We start from the raw sequence: 21,805 nt of genomic DNA, 5'->3' as shown, positions 1-21,805 counted from the left end.
ATTTAGCATTTATTGTGTGCCATGTATTACTCGGTACACTTTAGCTATATTAACTCCTTTAATATTTACAGTGATTTGACCTGAACCAAGGCAGCCTACCCCTGGACTCAGTGTGCTTAATGATCACACTGCACATCCGATATGATGAAGGAAATGAGTATGAAGAGGGATGACATTCCTAAGGTGGACCTTGAACTGCGCCACCATGTCAAATTTTGGAAACAAAAAAGATAATACTATATCTATCACTGTTTAATGTTTTTAACTTTGTAAACATTTTCTTAATTATTTTTTTCTATGTGAGGCAAGGTTTTATGCTGGAAACCAGAAGCTCAGAAGAATTATTTTTTTTTAAATTGGGATAGTTCTTTTGAGGAACTGTTTATTTGTTCTCCAAATATTTGCCAAACATTGTGCTTTGCATTAAAGAATCACAAATAAATCATCAGTCTTGTCCTCTAAGGGCCCAACATCAAATAGGAGATTCAGGTTCATTTATTGAACACAACATATTTTGAGTTCTTTTATGTGTTAGGCACTGGAGGGATTCAGAGCTGAGATATTCTTTTGGGTTCGTGGACCCAATTCCAACATGTGTGTATTTGTGGAGGCTTCCTCCTCCCAATAAACAATTCTCAGATACCAGCAGGATAACAATTTTGACACTATCTACCTGGAGATAACATCACATCCTATAGGTGAAGCGCTCAGACCCACAAGACTGTTTTCCCAGGGCACCTGGGTGGCTCAGTTGGTTAAGTGTCTGCCTTCGGCTCAGGTCATGGTCCCAGGGTCCTGGGATCAAGCCCCACATCGGGCTTCCTGCTCAGTAGGAAGCCTGTTTCTCTCTCTCCCACTCCCCTTGCTTGTGTTCCCTCTCATGCTGTGTCTCTCTCTCAAATAAATAAATAAAATCTAAAAAAAAAAAAGACTGTTTTCCCCCCATCCACTTTAGATGCCAATCACAAGTCCAAGTTGTTACTTTTACTCCTGACTGAATGGCTATAAATCAGAGGTTCCTATGACACCCTCCATGGGTTCAATTAATTTGCTAGAATGGCTCACAGAACTCAGGAAATGGTTTACTCACTGGATTACTGAATTGATTACAAAGAATATTAAAGGCCACAATTCAACAACCAATGAAGAGATACATAGGGCAAAGTCCAGAACTAAGAAGTTTCTGTCCTCATGGATCTTGTGGCCTTGCATGTTGGCACATGGAAGTATTCTGGTTTCCTAACCTGGAAGTTCTCTGAGCCCCCTTCTTTTGGGTTTTTTATGGTGACTTCATCACACTTTAAATCACTGGTCATTGATGATTGATTCAACCTCTAGCCTCTCTCCCCTTCCCGGAAATTAGGTGGGACTGAAAGTTCCAACCCTGTATTCATGGTTGGTTCCCTGGCAACCAGCCTCCAATCCTTAGGTGCTTTCCAATAATCACCTCATTAATATAAATCCAGTTGTGGAGAAAAGGGGCTGGTTATGAATAACAAGACACATATTTCACCCTTATGGCTCTGAAGCATTTTTAGGACTAGAGGAAAAGAGACCAAATATTATAACAAAAAGTGACAAGTGCTCTTGTCACTCAGGAAATCCCAAGGATTTTGGGAGCTGTGAGACAGGAACGATTGATGAAGACCAAATGTATATAAGAAATATATTTTGGTCATCTGAAAGACCAAGTATATAATATATTTCTTATAAATCATGATATCACAGATATGTAATCAGATGTTAACAAGTTGTGATAAATAAAACAATATATACATATACATATACATATACATATATATATAGTCAAAATAACCCTTGATGCATTTCATAATGATGCATCTTTATTTTGGTAAGGGCCTCTGACCAATTCTAACACAGTGATTCTTAGATGTATTTGAAAATTAGCAGAGTTTTAGAACATAATGAAATTCATGTAAGAGAAAGCATTTAATCCTTCTTTAGAGATAACATATCAATAAGGATATACATTTTAACTATATTTGGATTGTAAATCGATAGATATCATAATAAATTTCTCTTCTCTGGTTTTGCCAAATCTAAAAATTTTGGGGTCAAGATGCACAATATCAGTGCCTGTGCATTTCCTGGAATTATTGTGATAGGAAACAGCTTCAGTTCATTATATACTGGGGCAAAACAGATTAATTAAATTATACAGAGTTTTTCAAAAAGAAAAAGTCTTAGGAAATTTGGAAACCAAGGGAATGCTGGTTTTCCAAAATATTAATAACTTCTACAGAAAACTGCTTACAAATAATTAAGGATAGGTAGCTTATTGGAAAACAGATTAACAAATAGAATTATTAGGGGGTATGTGTTATAGGTGAATGATCAATATGTTTGTATAAAGGCTGATTGAAATAAGGCTCAAGTGTAGGTTATTTATATTCTTTTAAGTAAGAAGACTGGAGATATTAGGAGCCGCTCTTAGAAAAGAAGAGAAAATTCATTCTGCTTTTCTCTCCCTAATTTGTCAAATTGAAGCTTATGTGGGGGAATGACAAATAATTTTCCCTCTACCCTTCTAAGATCTTAGCTTGTAATAAAAGACAAATTAACAGGAGAAAAACAGAAGTTCAATAACATGTATACCTCCTGTATGCATGGGAGAAAACCCAGGAGAACTGAGTAACACCCAGAAATGGCTGAAGCCATCACCTTAAATGCCATCTCCAGCTAAAGAAAAAAGAAAGACATTGGGAGGGTGGGGGAAGCCAGTTATGGGAGCTTATCCAAAAACACAGTACACAAGGGTCTGTCTGGTTGTTAATGCAGCTTTAAGTCATTGCCTTCTTCATTGATAAGAATTTCTAGAGATTTGGTCATCCTCCTCTTCCTGGAGTGAGGGAGACACCCTTAACAAATGGAGATTCCCTTAATATGTGTAAATATTTCTGACAAGAGTCACTTCTCAGTTTTCTGAGCTTTTTCTGTGTCTCGTGTTTCTTAAAAATAATTAGCTTGGGGGAGGGGGAGAAAGATGGCAGAGGAGTAGGAGACCTAAATTTCGTCTGGTCCCAGGAATTCAGCTAGATAGGTATCAAACCATTCTGAACACGTATGAACTCAACAGGAGATCGAAGAAAAGAATAGAAGCAAATCTCTGAACAGAAAAGCAGCCACTTTTTGGAAGGTCTCTTCTGATTTGTTTAGTGTATATTTTTCTGGGGTCGATGTTACCCTATTACCATTTTGTTCTCTCATTCATCAGTTCTCCTGTGGACAAAATGACAAGATGGAAAAACTCACCTCAAAAAAAAAGAACAAGAGGCAGTACCAACTGCCAGGGACCTAATCAATATGGACATTAGTAAGATGTCAGAAATAGAGTTCAGAATGATGATTATAAAGATACTAGCTGGGCTTGAAAAAGGCAGGGAAGATACTAGAGAAATCTTTCTGGAGATATAAAAGAGCTAAAATCTAACCAAGTCAAAATCAAAAAGGCTATTAATGAGGTGCAATCAAAACTGGAGGCTTTAACTGCTAGGATAAATGAGACAGAGGAGAGAATTAGTGATATAGAAGACCAAATGATGGAGAATAAAGAAACTGAGAAAAAGAGATAAACTACTGGATCATAAAGGCAGAATTTGAGATATAAGTGATACCATAAGACAAAACAATATTAGAATAATTGGGATCACAGAAGAAGAAGGAGAGAGAGGGGCAGAAGGTTTATTGGAGCAAATTATAACAGAGAGCTTCCCTAATATGGGGAAGGAAATAGACATCAAAATCCAGGAGGCACAGAGAACCCCCCTGAAAATCAATAAAAATAGGTCAACACCCCAACATCTAATAGTAAAATTTACAAGTCTCAGAGACAAAGAGAAAATCCTGAAAGCAGCTCAGGACAAGAGGTCTGTAACCTACAATGGTAGAAACATTAGATTGACAACAGACCTATCCACAGAGACCTGGCAGGCCAGAAAGGACTGGCAGGATATAGTCAGAGCACTAAATGAGAAAAATATGCAGCCAAGAATACTATATCCAGCTAGGCTGTCACTGAAAATAGAAGGAGAGATAAAAAGCTTCCAGGACAAACAAAAACAAAAAGAATTTGCAAACACGAAACCAGCCCTACAAGAAATATTGAAAGGGGTCCTCTAAGGACGGAGAGAGCCAAAAAGTAACATGAACCAAAAAGGAACAGAGACAATATACAATAACAGTCACCTTACGGGCAATACAATGACACTAAATTCATGTCTTTCAATAGTTACCCTGAATGTAAATGGACTAAATGCCCCAATCAAAAGACACACGCTATCAGATTGGATAAAAAAACAAGACCCATCGATATGCTGTCTGCAAGAGACTCATTTTAGACCCAAAGACACCTCCAGATTGAAAGGGAGGGGGTGGAAAACCATTTACCATGTTAATGGACATCAAGAGAAAGCTGGGGTGGCAATCCTTATATCAGACAAATTAGATTTTAAACCAAAGACTATAATAAGAGATGAGGAAGGGCACTATATCATACTTAAAGTGTCTATCCAACAAGAAGATCTAACAATTGTAAATATCTATGCCTCTAACATGGGAGCAGCCAGTTATATAAGCCAATTAATAACAAAAGCAAAGAAACACATCGACAACAATACAATAATAGTAGGGGATTTTAACACCGCCCTCACTGAAATGGACAGATCATCTAAGCAAAAGATCTACAAGGAAATAAAGAATTTAAATGACACACTGGACCAAATGGACTTCACAGATATATACAGAACATTCCATCCCAAAGCAACAGAATACCATTCTTTTCTAGTGCCCATGGAACATTTTCCAGAATAGATCATATCCTAGGTCACAAATCAGGTCTCAACTGGTACCAAAAGATTGGGATCATTCCCCGCGTATTTTTGGAACACAATGCTGTGAAACTAGAACTCAATCACAAGGGGAAAGTTGGAAAGAACGCAAATACATGGAGGCTAAAGAGCATCCTACTAAAGAAAGAATGGGTCAACCAGGAAATTAAAGAAGAATTTAAAAAATTCATGGAAACAAATGAAAATGAAAACACAACTGTTCAAAATCTTTGGGATGCAGCAAAGGCAGTCCTAAGAGGAAAGTATATAGTAATGCAAGACTTTCTCAAGAAACAAGAAAGGTCTCAAGTACACAATCTAACCCTACACCTAAAGGAGCTGGAGAAAGAACAGCAAGTAAAGCCTAAACCCAGCAGGAGAAGAGAAATAATAAAGATCAGAGCAGAAATCAATGAAATAGAAACCAAAAGAACATTAGAACAGATGAACAAAACTAGGAGCTGGTTATTTGAAAGAATTAATAAGGTTGATAAACCCCTGGCCAGACTTATCAAAAGAAAAGAGAAAAGACCCAAATAAATAAAATCATGAATGAAGGAGGAGAGATCACAACCAACACCTAAGAAATACAAACAATTACAAGAACATATTATGAGCAACTCTATGCCAGCAAATTAGATAATCTGGAAGAAATGGATGCATTCCTAGAGATGTATCAACTACCAAAACTGAAGCAGTTAGAAGTAGAAAACCAGAACAGACCCATAACCACTAAGGAAATTGAAGCAGTAATCAAAAATCTCCCAACAGGGACGTCTGGGTGGCTCAGTCCTTAAGTGTCTGCCATCGGCTCAGGTCATGATCCCAGGGTCTTGAGATCAAGCCCCTCATTGGGCTCCCTGCTCCATGGGAGGCCTGCTTCTCCCTCTCCCACTCCCCCCTGCTTGTGTTCCCTCTCTCGCTGTCTCTGTCAAATAAATAAATAAAATCTTAAAAAAAAAGAAAATCTCCCAACAAATAAGAGACCAGGGCCAGATGACTTCCTAAGGGAATTCTACCAAACATTAAAGAAGAATTAATACCTATTCTTCTGAAACTGTTCCAAAAAATAGAAATGGAAGGAAAACTTCCAAACTCATTTTATAAGGCCAGCATTACCTTGATCCCAAAACCAGACAAAGACCCTATCAAAAAGGAGAATTTACAGACCAATATCCCTGATGCACATGGATGCAAATATTCTCACCAAAATACTAGCCAATAGAATGCAACAGTTCATTAAAAGGATTATTCACCACGACCAAGTGGGATTTATTCCTGGGTTGCAAGGTTGGTTCAACATCCACAAATCAATCAATGTGATACATACATTAATAAAAGAAAGAACAAGAACCATATGATCTTCTCAATAGATGCAGAAAAAGCATTTCACAAAGTACAGCATCCTTTCTTGATTAAAACCCTTCAGAGTGTAGGGATAGAGGGTACATACCCTAATATCATAAAAGCCATCTATGAAAAACCCACAGTGAATATCATTCTCAATGGGGAAAAAATGAGAGCTCTCCCCCTAAGGTCAGGAACATGACAGAGATGTCCACTATCACCACTGCTATTCAACATAGTACTAGAAGTCTTAGCCACAGCAATCAGACAACAAAAAGAAATCAAAGGCATCCAAATCAGCAAAGAAGAAGTCAAACTCTCACTCTTTGCAGATTATATGATACTTTATGTGGAAAACCCAAAAGACTCCACCCCAAAACTGCTAGAACTCATACAGGAATTCAGTAAAGTGGCAGGATAGAAAATCAATGCCCAGAAGTCAGTGGCATTCCTATACACCAACAAGACAGAAGAAAGAGAAATTAAGGAGTCGATCCCATTTACAATTGCACCCAAAACCATAAGATACCTCGGACTAAATCTAACCAAAAAGGCAAAGGATCTGTACTCAGAAAACTATAAAATACTCATGAAAGAAATTGAGGAAGACACAAAGAAATGGAAAAACGTTCCATGCTCATGGATTGGAAGAACAAATATTGTGAAGATGTCAATGCTACCTAGAGCAATCTACACATTCAATGCAATCCCAATCAAAATACCATCCACTTTTTTCAAAGAAATGGAACAAATAATCCTAAAATTTGTATGGAACCAGAAAAGACCCCGCATAGCCAGAGGAATGTTGAAAAAGAAAAGCAAAGCTGGCGGCATCACAATTCCGGACTTCCAGCTCTACTACAAAGCTGTCATCATCAAGACAGTATGGTACTGGCACAAAAACAGACACATAGATCAATGGAACAGAATAGAGAGCCCAGAAATGGACCCTCAACTCTATGGTCAACTCATCTTTGACAAAGCAGGAAAGAATGTCCAATGGAAAAAAGACAGTCTCTTCAACAAATGACGTTGGGAAAATTGGGCAGCCACATGCAGAAGAATGAAACTGGACCATTTCCTTACACCACACACAAAAATAGACTCAAAATGGTTGAAAGACCTAAATGTGAGACAGGAGTCCATCAAAATCTTAAAGGAGAACACAGGCAGCAACCTCTTCGACCTCAGCTGCAACAACTTATTCCTAGAAACATCACCAAAGGCAAGGACAGCAAGGGCAAAAATGAACTATTGGGACTTCATCAAGATAAAAAGCTTTTGCACCACAAAGGAAACAGTCAACAAAACCAAAAGACAACCAACAGAATGGGCGATGATATTTGCAAATATCAGATAAAGGGCTAGTACCCCAAATCTATAAAGAACTTATCAAACTCAACACCCAAAGAATAAATAATCAATCAAGAAATGGGCAGAAGAGGGTGCTGGGTAGCTCAGTTGGTTAAGCGACTGCCTTCAGCTCAGGTAATGATCTGGGGTCCCAGGATAGAGTCCCGCATCAGGCTCCTGGCTCAGCGGGGAGTCTGCTTCTCCCTCTGACACTCTCCCCTCTCATGCTTTCTCTCTCTCTCTCTCTCAAATAAATAAAGAAATTATTAAAAAAAAAAAAAAGATATGGGCAGAAGACATGAACAGATCCTTTTCCAAAGAAGACATCCAAATGGCCAACAGACACATGAAAAAGTGCTCAACATCACTCAGCATCATGAAAATCCAAATCAAAACCTCAGTGAGATAGCACCTCACACCAGTCAGAATGGCTAAAATTAACAAGTCAGCAAATGACAGATGTTGGCCAGGATGTGGAGAAAGGGGAACCCTCCTACAGTGTTGGTGGGAATGCAAGCTGGTGCAGCCACTCTGGAAAACAGTATGGAGGTTCCTCAAAAAGTTGAAAATAGAGCTACCCCATGACCCAGCAACTGCACTACTGGGTATTTACCCCAAAGATACAAATGTAGTGATCCGAAGGGGTACGTGCACCCCAATGTTTATAGCAGCAATGTCCACAATAGCCAAACTATGGAAAGAGCCAAGATGTCCATAAATAAATGAATGGATAAAGAAGATGTGGTATATATATATATATATAATGGAATATTATGTAGCCATTAAAAAAATGAAATCTTGCCATTTGCAACAACGTGGATGGAACCAGAGGGTATTATGCTAAGTGAAATAAGTCAATCAGAGAAAGACGTGTCATATGATCTCCCTGATATGAGGAATTCTTAATCTCAGGAAACAAATTGAAGGTTGCTGGAGTGGTGGGGGGTGGGAGGGATGGGGTAGCTGGGTGATGGACACTGGAGAGGGTATATGCTATGGTGAGCACTGTGAATTGTGTAAGACTGTTGAATCACAGACCTGTACTTCTGAAACAAATAATACATTATATGGTAAAAAAAAAAAAAAAAAGAAGATAGCAGGAAGGGAAAAATGAAGGCAGGGAAACTGGAGGGGGAGACGAACCATGAGAGACTATGGACTCTGTGAAACAAACTGAGGCTGCTAGAGGGGAAGGGGGTGGAGGGATGGATTAGCCTGGTGATGGGTATTAAAGAGGGCACATACTGAATGGAACACTGGGTATTATACGCAAACAATGAATCATGGAACACTACATCAAAAACTAATGATGTAATGTATGGTGATTAACATAACATAATAAAATAAAAATTAAAAAAAAATGCACAGTTGCCCCCCAACTACCTTCCTGTTGGGGGAAGGAGAGACTCATCCATGGCCTTCGTAACAAGCTTTACTCAAATAAACACATTTTAGACTTTAAAAAAAAAAAAAGAAAATGATAGTAGGAAGGGAAAAATGCAGAGGGGGAAATCGGAGGGGGAAATGAACCATGAGAGACTATGGACTCTGAGAAACAAACTGAGGGTTCTAGAGGGGAGGGCAGCGGGGGAATGGGTTACCCTGGTGATGGGTATTAAAGAGGGCACGTATTGAATGGAGCACTGGGTGTTATACGCAAACAATGAATCATGGAACACTACATCAAAAACTAATGATTTAATGTGTGGTGATTAACATAATAAAATAAAATAAAATAAAATAAATAATTAGCTTAGAGTAATCGTATGCCAAAGAGGCAAATTTTGGGGGTGAAAATTTTGCTTCCCTTCACCTGGAAGGTCCCTGACTCATGAAAGACCCAAATGTTTGAAATCCATGTTGTTCCTGCCTCTTCAGGAGGGGAGGCTTTAACATTTATGTGATTTTAACATAATGGAAGTATGAGGTCACCAAAACCCAGGAAATCCAGATCAGGGGATGAAATTTTCTGAAACTTCTCATAGTGTAATTTTGTAGAGATGCAACTAAGTCAACAACTAATTCATACAGTTTTGGGGCTATATGCTGGCCAAGGAAGAATGGGTTTGCAGGTTCACAGGATGGGGACTGTGGTCTATTTATCTTCCCTGCACAGAAAGCCAAAAAATGAAGAGACAAAGAAAGAGTAATACTGTGCATTAGAGAATTTCTTTAGGGAAAACCTAGAGAATTAACTTTGAGTCAATATTCCATACTCCTTTTGTTTTGAGAATGGGGGTTGTTTCTCAATTTACTTTTCTTGCATTTGAGATCAGTTTACTATATCTATTGTATATACATCCCTGGCTCCAGGCCTGTACCTTAGCCCACGATCCTTTCTGTGTTCATCATCATTAGATGCTCATGTGAAGCCATCAAGGGCATGTTGAATAACTCATTTTCCTTAATTTTTTAAAAAATGTCTTTAAAAGGCAGGGAAATGTACCAATTTTAGAGATGCTTAACCAATTGAGGGAACATAACAGAGTTCATTCCTTTTAAAAATATTGAGGATTATAAGAGAAAAATCTGAACCAGCCTCAAGAAATAACAAAGCAAATAGCAGTTGCAATTATAATTTAAATGAGCACTGGAAAGGGAGTCAAGATGATGTGGGAAACAAAGGCGGAAGAATAATTTAAAAAATCATTAAATGTCCTTACTACTTACAGTCCATGGACAAGTCCTTAAAACAGGCAGAATGACATTCCTCTAGGAACTCAGCTGCCTTGATGTTAATACCTTGCTAAGGGCAAAAGGCAATCTTAATCCAACTATAAGTTGGATCCTGTAAGTCTACTTTAACATATAAAAATTCCTTTGGAAACTTCCTTTATCTCTACCCCACCCCCAATTTATATTTTGGCAATTATCTCCCAAGCATATGATACACCGATATACATCTAAAGGGCCTCATGACTAAGGTTTTATTAGACAGTAATAAATCACCTCTTCCTAACAATAGCTAGCCCCCTTGAGGCCTTGGAAACCTTGCTTCCAAAATTTCTTAAAGACTTACACTATCCCTAACCCTCTCCCAAGTTGAAAGTATACAAGGAGCCACTCCTCATGACCCTAGTGCAGCTCTTTCTGCCCACAGGTCCTGTCCACATGCTTTAATAAAAACATATTTTTGCAACAAAGACATCTCAAGAATTCCTTTTTGGTCATTGGCTTTGAACCCTTGTGTCTTTCCTACATCAAAGAGACCAGTGCTTAAGATTGGGCTCAACATCACGGAGCACGACTTAACCTCACTGAGCCTCCATGCACTCCTTTATTAAGCAAAATCATCCAGAAGGGTGTCTCAACCCAGGTACTATTGTCAATTGGGGGAATTTCTTTGTTGCTGGGGGCTGCCCTGTGCATTATAGGGTGTTTTTTCTCCTCCTGCGCAAAATGACAAGAAAGTTAGCAGCACATTCCCAGGCAGAATGTTATTGAGGCTGAAGAAGACTGAAAGAAATAGGGATTTTCTACAAGAATCTGCAAAGAGAAAGAAAAAAAAATGCCTTTCCAGTTGAGATGTTTTAGTTTCTGCAGAAGAATTGGAAATGTGGGCGTAAAATGACAAGCACCTCTCTCTCTTTGACCTTCTCTGATAGTCATCAACCTTAGCAAATGCCTGAGAACTGAGAATGTCTTTTCCCTTGGCTCCCTGGAATCCAGCAAGGGTTCATTAAGACCCCAGCCACCAGCTTCTGCTCAGAATCTCTTTCAAAGATCTTTACATTCAGCACCCAATCACATTTGCATACTTTTGACTTCCTCCTAGATAATTTCCCTGCTGTGTCTGAGGAGAAAATCATCCTATTCTAGTTTTTCTCTCTTGTTTTTACAGCCAGGAGCTACCTTTGCATTTTTCTCTGGCTGTGAACATTGTTTCATTGTTTTCTTTTCCTTATTACCCTGATTACTTGATGTATTCATGACATTGGTACTTGAACTTTTTTTTTTTTTTTGAACAAAGCATAAAGGAGTGAAAGCACTGGATAGGGCCTTGGTAGACTGGGGAACATGATTCCTGGTTCCAGACTAGTCAATGAGCAGTTATTGACTCAGGCAATTTTCTCCTTTAAAAAAAAGTGATGTTTGAACTAAAAGATCTTAGTCTGAGATCACCACACGTCTGGAATTTTCTTGCATAGCCCTGTATTTTCATATTCTGATTGTGAACTTACAGTTAACAAGCCATGTCTTAATTTTGAGTTAGTAAAGCATGGTCAATATATCACCAATCTATCTTTCCAGCCAACCCTAAGGACATGAGATTCTTGGGAGGCCAGATGGTTGGGACATTATTTTTATCTCATTTGGAAACAAAGGGAAGGCATTCTCTTCTTTTGGGAGCAGTGCTGCTTTTTTTGTTTTGTTTTGTTTGTTTGATCATTACTTTCAGTGCATAACAGTTCTGATATTCATGAAAATGTTTTAGGATCTGTCAAGAGGACTTGGGATAACATTGTTCTAGTGCCTCTAAAGTTAATGGGTTAGTAGTCATTACCAGCCAATACTTGTGTGCAAATCCTACTAGATTCAAACATGGAGTTGAGGTCTGGAATGATTCCATGTACAGTCCATGTTGAGGAAACTCCCTTCTTTTGGACAAAGACTCATTCTGTTAGTGTAAGTGGTAAAATCCATATAGTTAATCTACCTGTCTCCCATTCCAGGTGTGGGGATTAATCTGTTTAGTAGTAAATGGATGTGTTTCTGGGAGCCAACAAGGTTAGCCAATGGGTTCATTTTCCAGTTTTAATCATGAAATATGGGCACAGCGATTGAGGCTGTCTAGTAGCATTTGGGAAGCCAAAATAATTTTTCTTTTTAGAAAGAAACAAATACCGATGCTACTGTTACTCTACCCAGCCCCTTCCACTGTTGAATGTTTTAGTCGTTTATCATGCTAGTAAACATATCTGTATGGCCTATAGATAAAAGTGGAAACATCAATCTGTTTAGCTAATCCTTATTTTCTTCCCAGTGGAGGAAAAATATATATTTTTCTCTGTTTTATCAGCAACAATATAACCCTACCTTTCAACAATTCCTTCTCAGCACTTATTTCTCTCTACCTCCCTCTTTAATAAACAAATTCAGTGTTGAACACATGGCTTTTACACCTCTATTAATCTTGGCAGACTGTGGGGATGCTGAAACATGCTGGTGAGTAGGAAAGAAGATGCCTTTTCATGTGGCCTTGCAATGCAAACATTTTGGGAGTGTTCAGTTCCTCTGCCACACTGGACTTATACTCCTTTTTATTGGAGCTCCAATGACTTTGTTTCCATGGGGAAATTGGTGCTCTACTGAAAAACTTTGGTAAATGGTAAGAACATATTTTAGGAGTTTCTGTGGGTGAAGAGAAAGATTTTTTTTTTTTTTTCTGTTTGGGAAATAGAAAACAAAACCACTTTAAAAAGGAATTAAAATAACTTGTTAATCCTTTCCATTGAGGGCTAATAGTTGTTTAGAAAACTGAGTTTAATATAGTCGCTTAAACCAGAAATGTTCAACAACTGATACAATTGCAAGACTGAGAGAAGGAATGAATTTGCTGGAAAAGCGTGAACATTTTTAGTAAAAATTATGAGAATTTTTATTAATTAAGGTAATTATAAAATTTTTCATCCAAACTAGGATTCTTTTGAGCATGGGAAGAAGAACTAAGGATAAATATGCTGAGACAACAGGTGTAATTCAAGAGGGTCCTTGGGAAACCTGGAGATATGGCAGCTCTGGAATAAGTCACCTGCTGATTAGGCAGAGGGAAAGTCACTATTTGCAGGCAGTCAGCTGAAAGACAATCTCAAAGCATGAGAGAATTCTTCAAAGTGAAGATAACATACATAATTTGTTCCAGTGTGCTTTTGTGTTCTAGTCATATTCTTTCTCTGAAAAGTATCAAACACACAATAAAATAAATCTCCAAAGCATAACAACCTCTTAAATGTGCAGAACACTTTTCAACAAAAAGAATCACAAAGGATGTGGGAAACTTTATAAATTAAAAGACCTTTTTAAAAAAAAATTATTGAATGCTGTCAAAATCTCTTTAAAATAAGCAACATCTGCTTCTGTAGAAGAATAGCCTGTATTCATAACCATCCACTTTCCTATATGTCATGTTTTTCTGTGTTAAAATATAACCTGTAGTTAATGGTTACACAAGGCTTTAAGAAGGAAGGTTAAGAATGTAATCAGAGAGAGAAGCAAGTTGAAGATATATAGAACCTAATATGAAACCTGAGTACCCTATTCCAATGATAGGCTAGCAAAATAGTTAACCTACTTCATTTGGGACAGTTTTCCTTTTAAATTCTGGTTTCATGTTTAGACATCTCATTAAACCATAAAATATATTATCCTCTTTATTTTCTACTTTATGAGAGAAAAACTATCCATTCACTCATTCACACATTCAACTAGTCAACCATTCATTCAACTGGTCAATTATTTCCATAAGTATTTAGTGAGTACCTACAATATGCCTGAAACCTATGAATTTAGGTACAGAATCCCCCCTTGCAATTCCAAAATCCAAAAATGTCTGAACACCAAAAACTTTTATAACCTATATGGGGGCAAAAGCTGATGTGGCTTGAACTACTTCATGGAAAACCCACCCAGAATTGACATGAGTGTATTGCCAATCTTTGTCTATCCTCCTTAGTGTGAATACCCACATATTTCACTGCAGAATTATTAATGTGCTTTATTATAATTCTGCCCAGATCAATCTCAGTTATTATATAACAGGCAGTATTTTCAATCTGAGAAATTCTGAATCCTGAATTGCCTTTGACCTCAGAAGTTTTGGGTCAGGGACTATGGCTCTCTACTGTTCATAATGTTAGGAAATTGAGCTCCTAGAACTCACAAGAAGTAATACATTCCTGCTCTTTAGTAGAAGAAAATAGCGGAAAGTATGCTTCATTCAAAAGTTCTCACTCAGACATGCATCCTTGTGAGATGTTGTCTGAGTGTGTGTGGCTAATATTGTTTTTTAAGAGTCAAAAGAATCCAATTCTCTCTCTTTGAAGGGCAGTGGACCCCTACCAAGAAGACACAGCAACATCCTGTCAAACAGTGGTGAGCAGTCTCTGCCCATGTGGTCTACAATAAAAATAATTGAAACATGGTGTTCCTGAAGTTTTCAGCTTCCCTTCACAGTCACAGAAAGGAAAAGGACAGTGAACCGGGTGGGGTTTCAAATTTCAGTCTTCCTGTCCCTTAGACATAAGCCAGCTAAGGAATCTAAAATCAGAATAGGAAAAAAAAAAAAAAAAAAACTGCAAAAAGACTCAAGTATGATCAAGAAGATAAACATCATAAATGGTGCTTCATTCATACCTTATTTTCTTTCTAGATCTCTCCAACATCTCATACTTACTAAAAGGCCTTAAGGGGCTGATGTTGGTGAATTAATACACTAAAAGTGATCATTAGAATCAAAAATGAACTGTTCTTAAGTACATCCATCATGGCTGCAGATGTCTTTTGTGTTCACAAGTTACAAAAACACCCCTCCACCCCTGTCTCAAACCATTACAATACACATGAATCATCTTGTGTAATCTTGTCCAACCTCTGCTTGGTTAGTTTCTACTTCAACTGGCAGAACAAAGAAAGGCAATGCATTTTAACAATGGCATATACAGAACCACATGAAAGCCCAAATGACATATGTAGTGGTACTATTCCAAATAAAAGACCAAAGCTGATTCACTGGGACAACCTCTTTGGTTACAAAGGTAATAGCTATGTACAGATTTATAGAACCACATCAGGGTGAGGTAAATGACTCTAAAGTTGTCTTTACTGTGAATACTGCAGTAAAAGCACACAGTAGTTTAATTCCTGCATGGGGATTACAATCAAGGTATATAAAGATGGAATAAAGAAATTGTTTTCCATGTTTTCTTGTTTAATCATTCTCTTAAATAATTTGGAAAAACAAACAAACAAACCCTGCAACATAAATATCAGTTGAGATGGAAGAAAAACAAAAGGCCAAAGACTTTGACAAGACAATCCTTCATCACAGGTATTTTGGTAGGATAGTTTAGACATTTTGTGTACCTATAGAAAGCAATCCAAAGAATAATATGAACCAAACATAGCCGAGCCTCTGTTTGACTTTCATGTGGATTTTAACTGACAATGCAAGGCTTCATACCTATAAGATGGTATAATTCTCCTAAATGATAATGTTTGTGGTGGCACAATAGAGAATCTCATATACAATGTTGTGGACCACTACTTTAAGTACTATACCCAAATCATAAGAGTTCTTTCTCTCTGAGGACTGCTCATCCTGCCCGTAAAGTTGGGTCTATAGCTGCCATGTATACAAATGTGATTGGGCCACTCTGAATACAGTAGATAGGTATGAACATAAAACTTAAATTGTCCTCCCTTAGTCTCTCTCCCAGAAAACTGGGATTGAGACTTATAGACAACCCATTTGTTGAGCAGAGGAGATGGGAGCCCAGGGGCTATGGGATGGCAGTCTTACCTGCCAAGAAAAGGAAAACTGAGTAACCCAGAGTGGGGAAGGAAGAATGAAATAGGTGGACAGAGAGAAGGTCCGGACACAGTGGGTGTCATCTGGGCTCCTTCTGGCTTTCCATCTCCAAGTTTAGCTACTTACCTGCTTTCATTTTCTGTAAAACATTTCTGTATCTTTATAATATATATATTTTTAAAAGTAACTTTCAGTCAAGAGCCTCTCCATTGATTACCTATGAGCCCAGATGAAGTACACTTCATATTCTTGGAACTGTCTCTGCAGCGTCAGTCCATCACCTTGCCCATAGCCTATGCCAATGATTCTTTCCTAGGATGTCATGAGAAAACATTTGGTGTACTTACTTTGTTGTTTAGTCTTCCAATTTTTTGAGGGTTCCACTGGGCACACCTTTACTGATGGTAAATGGCATCATATCTTCCCCAGACTTCATCTTGCAAATAGTTACAAAATATTTGAACCAAGCAAAAAGTCCTCTTACATCTGCCATAGTCAGGGAGTGGGTAAGGTGGAGGACATAAGGTAAAGGAACTCAATTAGTTTTGCTGGTCACTTTCATAACTTCGTGATTTCTTCACTGACTGCCTGGTGTCTCAACTCTCTTCATCCCTTTTCTCATGAAAATTCAATTCTTACTAATATAAGTCAATTTAAGCTCAATTTGCTGATACATTCCACCTCGTATACCTGAACACTTGCCTCTTTTTTTCCTATCTCAGCCCTTTCTGCATCCCTATAGCTAAATCTACTACTAACTTCCATTCTCAATCCTTCATCCATTCCTTGTAGAATTTCCATTTTTAGGTCTGTGACACTCATCATTAGGTCCTCAGACTTTGGATTCTTTTGTTGGATTCTTATATTTTTCTTTCCCACTTATTTATATATGCTTTATTTGATGTAGGATCTAGAGTCTTCAAGGCTAATTAACTGAAAATAATATACATGTATCCCACAATTAAAATGCTTCTTTCCCACAAGGTTGGGCCAAATAGAATTATATTACCAAATTATTTTTATTGGTTCTCTTGTGCCCTCAGTGAGATCTAATGTCCTATCTTGAGTCTTAGCTCTTGCTGGTTTACTTACCCTATACTTCAGTTTTCTTTTATGGCATTTAAAATAGCCCTGGGGCACCTGGGTGGCACAGATGGGTTAAATGTATGACTCTTGGTTTCAGCTCAGGTCTGATCTCAGGGTCATGAGATTGAGCCCCACATCAGGCTCTGCTCAGTGCAGAGTCTACTTGAGTTTTTCTCTCCCTGTGCCTTTGTCCCTCCCTCCTGCTCTCTCTCTTTCTCCTTCTCTCGCTCAGAAATAATAAATAAATAAATAAATAAATAAATAAATAAATAAATAAATCTTTAAAATAGCCCCAAATCTTAATCCCGTAAAGCAACAATTTTATCATAGTTCATGATTTTGTGGGTCAGGAATTTGGGCAGGGTTTGGCTGGGCAATTCTTTTCCACAGATTTTGATTTGGTATTCAGTTTGCAGCTGATCTGGCCTAGAGGGTCCAAGATGGCGTCATTCATTTGCCTGGCACATTGATGGAGATGGCTACTTGGCTGGAAGCCTGGCGTGGGCTCCTCTCCCTCTGTATGTCATTCTGGACATCCCCACAAGGTTACTTTAGTGGAGTAGTTAGATTTCCTGGTTCAGAGAATGAGCCTTCTAAGAGTTAGGTAGTAAAAGTTGCCAGTTTCTTAAGGGTAAGGCCTGGGACTACAAGGCATAATTTCTGTTGTATTCTATCAGTTAAAGCAGTCAAAGTGCTTGTCCAAATTCAAGAGGAAGAAATATAGACCCCTCCTCTTAAAAGGAAGTGCTTCAATAATTTGTGGCCCTCTTTAATCCACTACACCTGAGCAAGATTCTATTATTTGTCACCAGGTTTTTATGCATAGTCACAATTTCAATAACCATGGCTACTCCCAGCCTGTCTTCTTCATATTTCTTGGTTGCCTAGATTACTATGCCACACAGAACTGATTAGACACCTTGATACAGTGTCTTATATGAACAGTCACTGAAGCTCAGTCTTATCCCTTAGCCTGTTTCTATTTTCCATGATTAGACCTCTAGATTTGCCATTTAAACCAGCTTTGATTGTGACACCACACATTACATATGGGTAAAATGCTTAAATTAGCTAGGGGATGTAGTTCAGAAATAGCAGTGGCTTAATCAAGATAGAATCTTTCTTCTTTCTTTCTTTTCTTTCTTTCTTTCTTTCTTTCTTTCTTTCTTTCTTTCTTTCTTTCTTTCTTTCTTTCTTCCTTCCTTCCTTCCTTCCTTCCTTCCTTCCTTCCTTCATTCCTTTCTTCTTTCTTTCTTTCTTTCTTTCTTTCTTTCTTTCTTTCTTTCTTTCTTCTTTCTTCTTTCCTCTTTCTTTCTTTCTTTCATTCTCTTTCTCTCTCTTTCTTTCTTCTTTCTTTCTTTTCTTATTCCTTCCTTTCTTTTTTTCTTTCTTTCTACCTTTTTCTTTCTTTCTTTCTTTCTTTCTTTCTTTCTTTCTTTCTTTCTTTCTTTCTTTCTTGAGAGATAGCACAAGTGGGGGCAGGAAGGGCAGAGGGAGAGGAAGAGAGAGAATCTTAAGCAGGCTTCATGCCCAGCATGGAGTCTGATGTGGGGCTTGATCTCAGAACTCTGAGATCATGACCCAAGCTGAAATCAAGAGTTGGATGCTTAACCCACTGAGCCACCCAGGCACCCCTAGACATTTATTTCTAAATCACATAAAAGGAATTAAAAAATAATTAGTCAAGGGCAGGTATGGTGGGTCCATATCTAGGCAATTTGTTGTTGTTCTATCATTTTTAATACATGGTTTTGATCCTTAAAATTACTTTATAAATGTTGTTGCTCCAGCTATCATAGTCGAGTTCCAGGCAGAGAAGCAAGAAGAGGGTGGTAAGAGGGGGCAAAAATGCCTGTCTATTCTTCTCTTGAGGAGCCTTCCTGCATAGTTTCACCTAACAGCTTCCACTTAACTACTCGTCCACCTGTTACTACAAGAGAGGTGAGAGAGGTAGGTTTTTGTTTGGACACATAGAGAACTAGTATAAAATCAGGATTCTGTTACTAAGGACAAAAGCAGAATGGATTTTTAAATTCATTTTAAAATCCATTTTAATAAAAGTTGCCAGTTTCTTAAGGGTGAAGCCTGGAACTACAAGGCATAATCTCTGTTGTATTCTATCAGTTAAAGCAGTCAAAGTGCCTATCCAAATTCAAGAGGAAGAAATATACACCACATGAAGATGCATAGTTGGTTTCCTCTCTTCCCTCATTTCATCTCTTTTTTCACCATACTTTGGAATGGGTGAGTACTGGGTATTTATTTTTCAGTCCAAACAATGAGATAGTAGGAAAAGTCACATTGAACATCCTTTTACATTAGGAATTATGCCAAAACTAACTACTACTAAACTTGGGCTTTCTTCGATCCTCAAGTACCACAAATATCATATTTACTCATGAAGATCATAGTAATCACCTTTCACATTAATCACTACAGAGAGAATAAAGATGATACTTTCAAATGTTTGCTTACATTCCATTGGACAAATTGGCTTAATTTGATGCCCCATTCTTGGAAGTGTCCCTTGATAATCGGGTAACCTGAGTATCATTCTTAGATTCTAATCAAAAGAAGTTCCAAAAGTCTACACTTCTACACGTTTTCAAGTTACTGAATATCCTGATATATACATCATTTATTTATATAATGATATAAATATAATAATTATATAAATATATCATTAAAATATTTGATAATTTAAAATTTCACTAGTTTATACTCATCTCCAAGATGGCACTCTCTTTTAGATACTTGAGTTCTTGCTTTTGTTTTTGCTTTATATTTAAAGCTTTGTATTTTGAAATAATTATAGACTCATAGGAAGTTGCAAAAAAAAGTACATACTGTTCTATAGATGCTTGCATTTTGTTGTGAACCTGGTTATTGGAAAAACAATGCATTCATTTTATTTGGTGGTTAAATATATTCAATATTACACTTTCAAAGTCATCAACATGTTAAAAAAATATTTAGAGCACTCAGGTTTATGTAATTTCTGCAATAAGATCAATTTCAATTATTTAGTTATCATTAAAGACCCAGCCTTACTACCTCATTTACCACAAACTCACCAAGAACATCAGGGATACTTGATGCTTAAGTAAGGAAATCCTTAGGTTGGAGAAGTACAACTGCAAGGAAAATTCATGTATGTAAGAAATTTCTTAAAGTAAAAATTTACAAAATGCGTATTTTTGTAGGTGATCAAATTCTCTAGGTTTATAGTTTTATATAAAAGCATATTAGTAAATTATTTGAGACTTGTGTTAGTATAGTTCCATAGATTTTGCCCAATACTTCAAATGCTCTATTACACTAATTTCTCAAAATAAGTCCATGAACTTAGAGTAGCTATTATTCTTCCCAATTTTGAAATGAAGTTTTAGTGGCTTAGAGAGCCTGGATGATTCATCTTTGTTTATGTAGCTGATTACTGGCCCAGCTCAGACCACACTCTACTACACTGCATGAACTTTGTCTTTTTTTTTTTTTTTTTTTTTTTTGATGTGGTGCATCATAAATAAGAATTTGCTAAATAAGGTGAATTATATTGATGACTTTTGTACCTTATTATCACTAGATTTGGAGGTTATATTTGATACACAACTTCAACTGATAGAAATCTTGTCGAATATGACAATTAATCTTTCAAAATTAGCCCTGGTGAGTACTTCTGTTTACATCTGTTAATCCTTTCTTAAAAGATTAATTCAACAAGCATTGAAACATATCTGGGCAGGAAAAGAGTTGATTCTCCAATAAATTATAATTAAATCCAAATGGAATTAGGCAGGCTCTTTGAACCTTCACGTTTTGGCCGATTATTATTGCAATATTGCCTGGATTTGGTTAGTACAAGTGGTACATCAAGATCGCTGTGGTGTTGTTGTTACTTTCTTTAGGGTGCAGCAAAAGTCTAATTGTACTTATGCTTGTTTTTTTTCCATTGTGTGTCTTAGGCCCTTCGTCCCATGGCCAATGCCTTCCTAAAGAATGGAATTTTTATACTTCAAATCTGTTCATTTGAAGGGGAAATATAGTAATTATTTTCAAATTCTAAATATGTATGAAAGGTAATTGCTTCAGCCAGTTCACCATTAGTCAACTCAAAGCAAAGTGTTAAAGGATGGGCCATGGGACAGTAACATTTTGGTGGCAATGGGAAGAAAAGATATGGCCAAATTTTTGTTCTTTAAATCCTCAGTGATTACATGTTTTGTGTGGTCTTGCAGCTAACCCCTTTTGCTCCCTAAACTGCACTACCAATGTGTACAAAGATACCTCCCTTGACTATTCAGATCAATCAACGAGGACACATGGACCCACAGTTACAGAAAAGCACAGTGGGGAATACAGAGAAACAGTACATGCTTTCCAGTGTCCAAACATTTAGGTCAGTGTTTATGCAAAATTAGTGGCCCTCTTTAACCCTGTTCTAATGTAACATAATAAACAAATAGGCCTGCTACACAGGAGAGAAGCAATGCACATGAATATAATTCATAAGATAATTAGTACAGTCTACTGTGGCCAAGTAGAGACAGATGTGACACCTGCTTTTGGGAAAAAATGAGAAAGAAAGAAGAACAGCAGAGGTCAGTTCCTTCTCTAGGGAGATTTGTGGTCACACACAGGCCACATT

Source organism: Halichoerus grypus, chromosome 8, assembly GCF_964656455.1.
Source record: "Halichoerus grypus chromosome 8, mHalGry1.hap1.1, whole genome shotgun sequence".
NCBI classification, from domain to species: Eukaryota; Metazoa; Chordata; class Mammalia; order Carnivora; family Phocidae; genus Halichoerus; species Halichoerus grypus.
Note: the sequence above shows the minus strand (reverse complement) of the source record.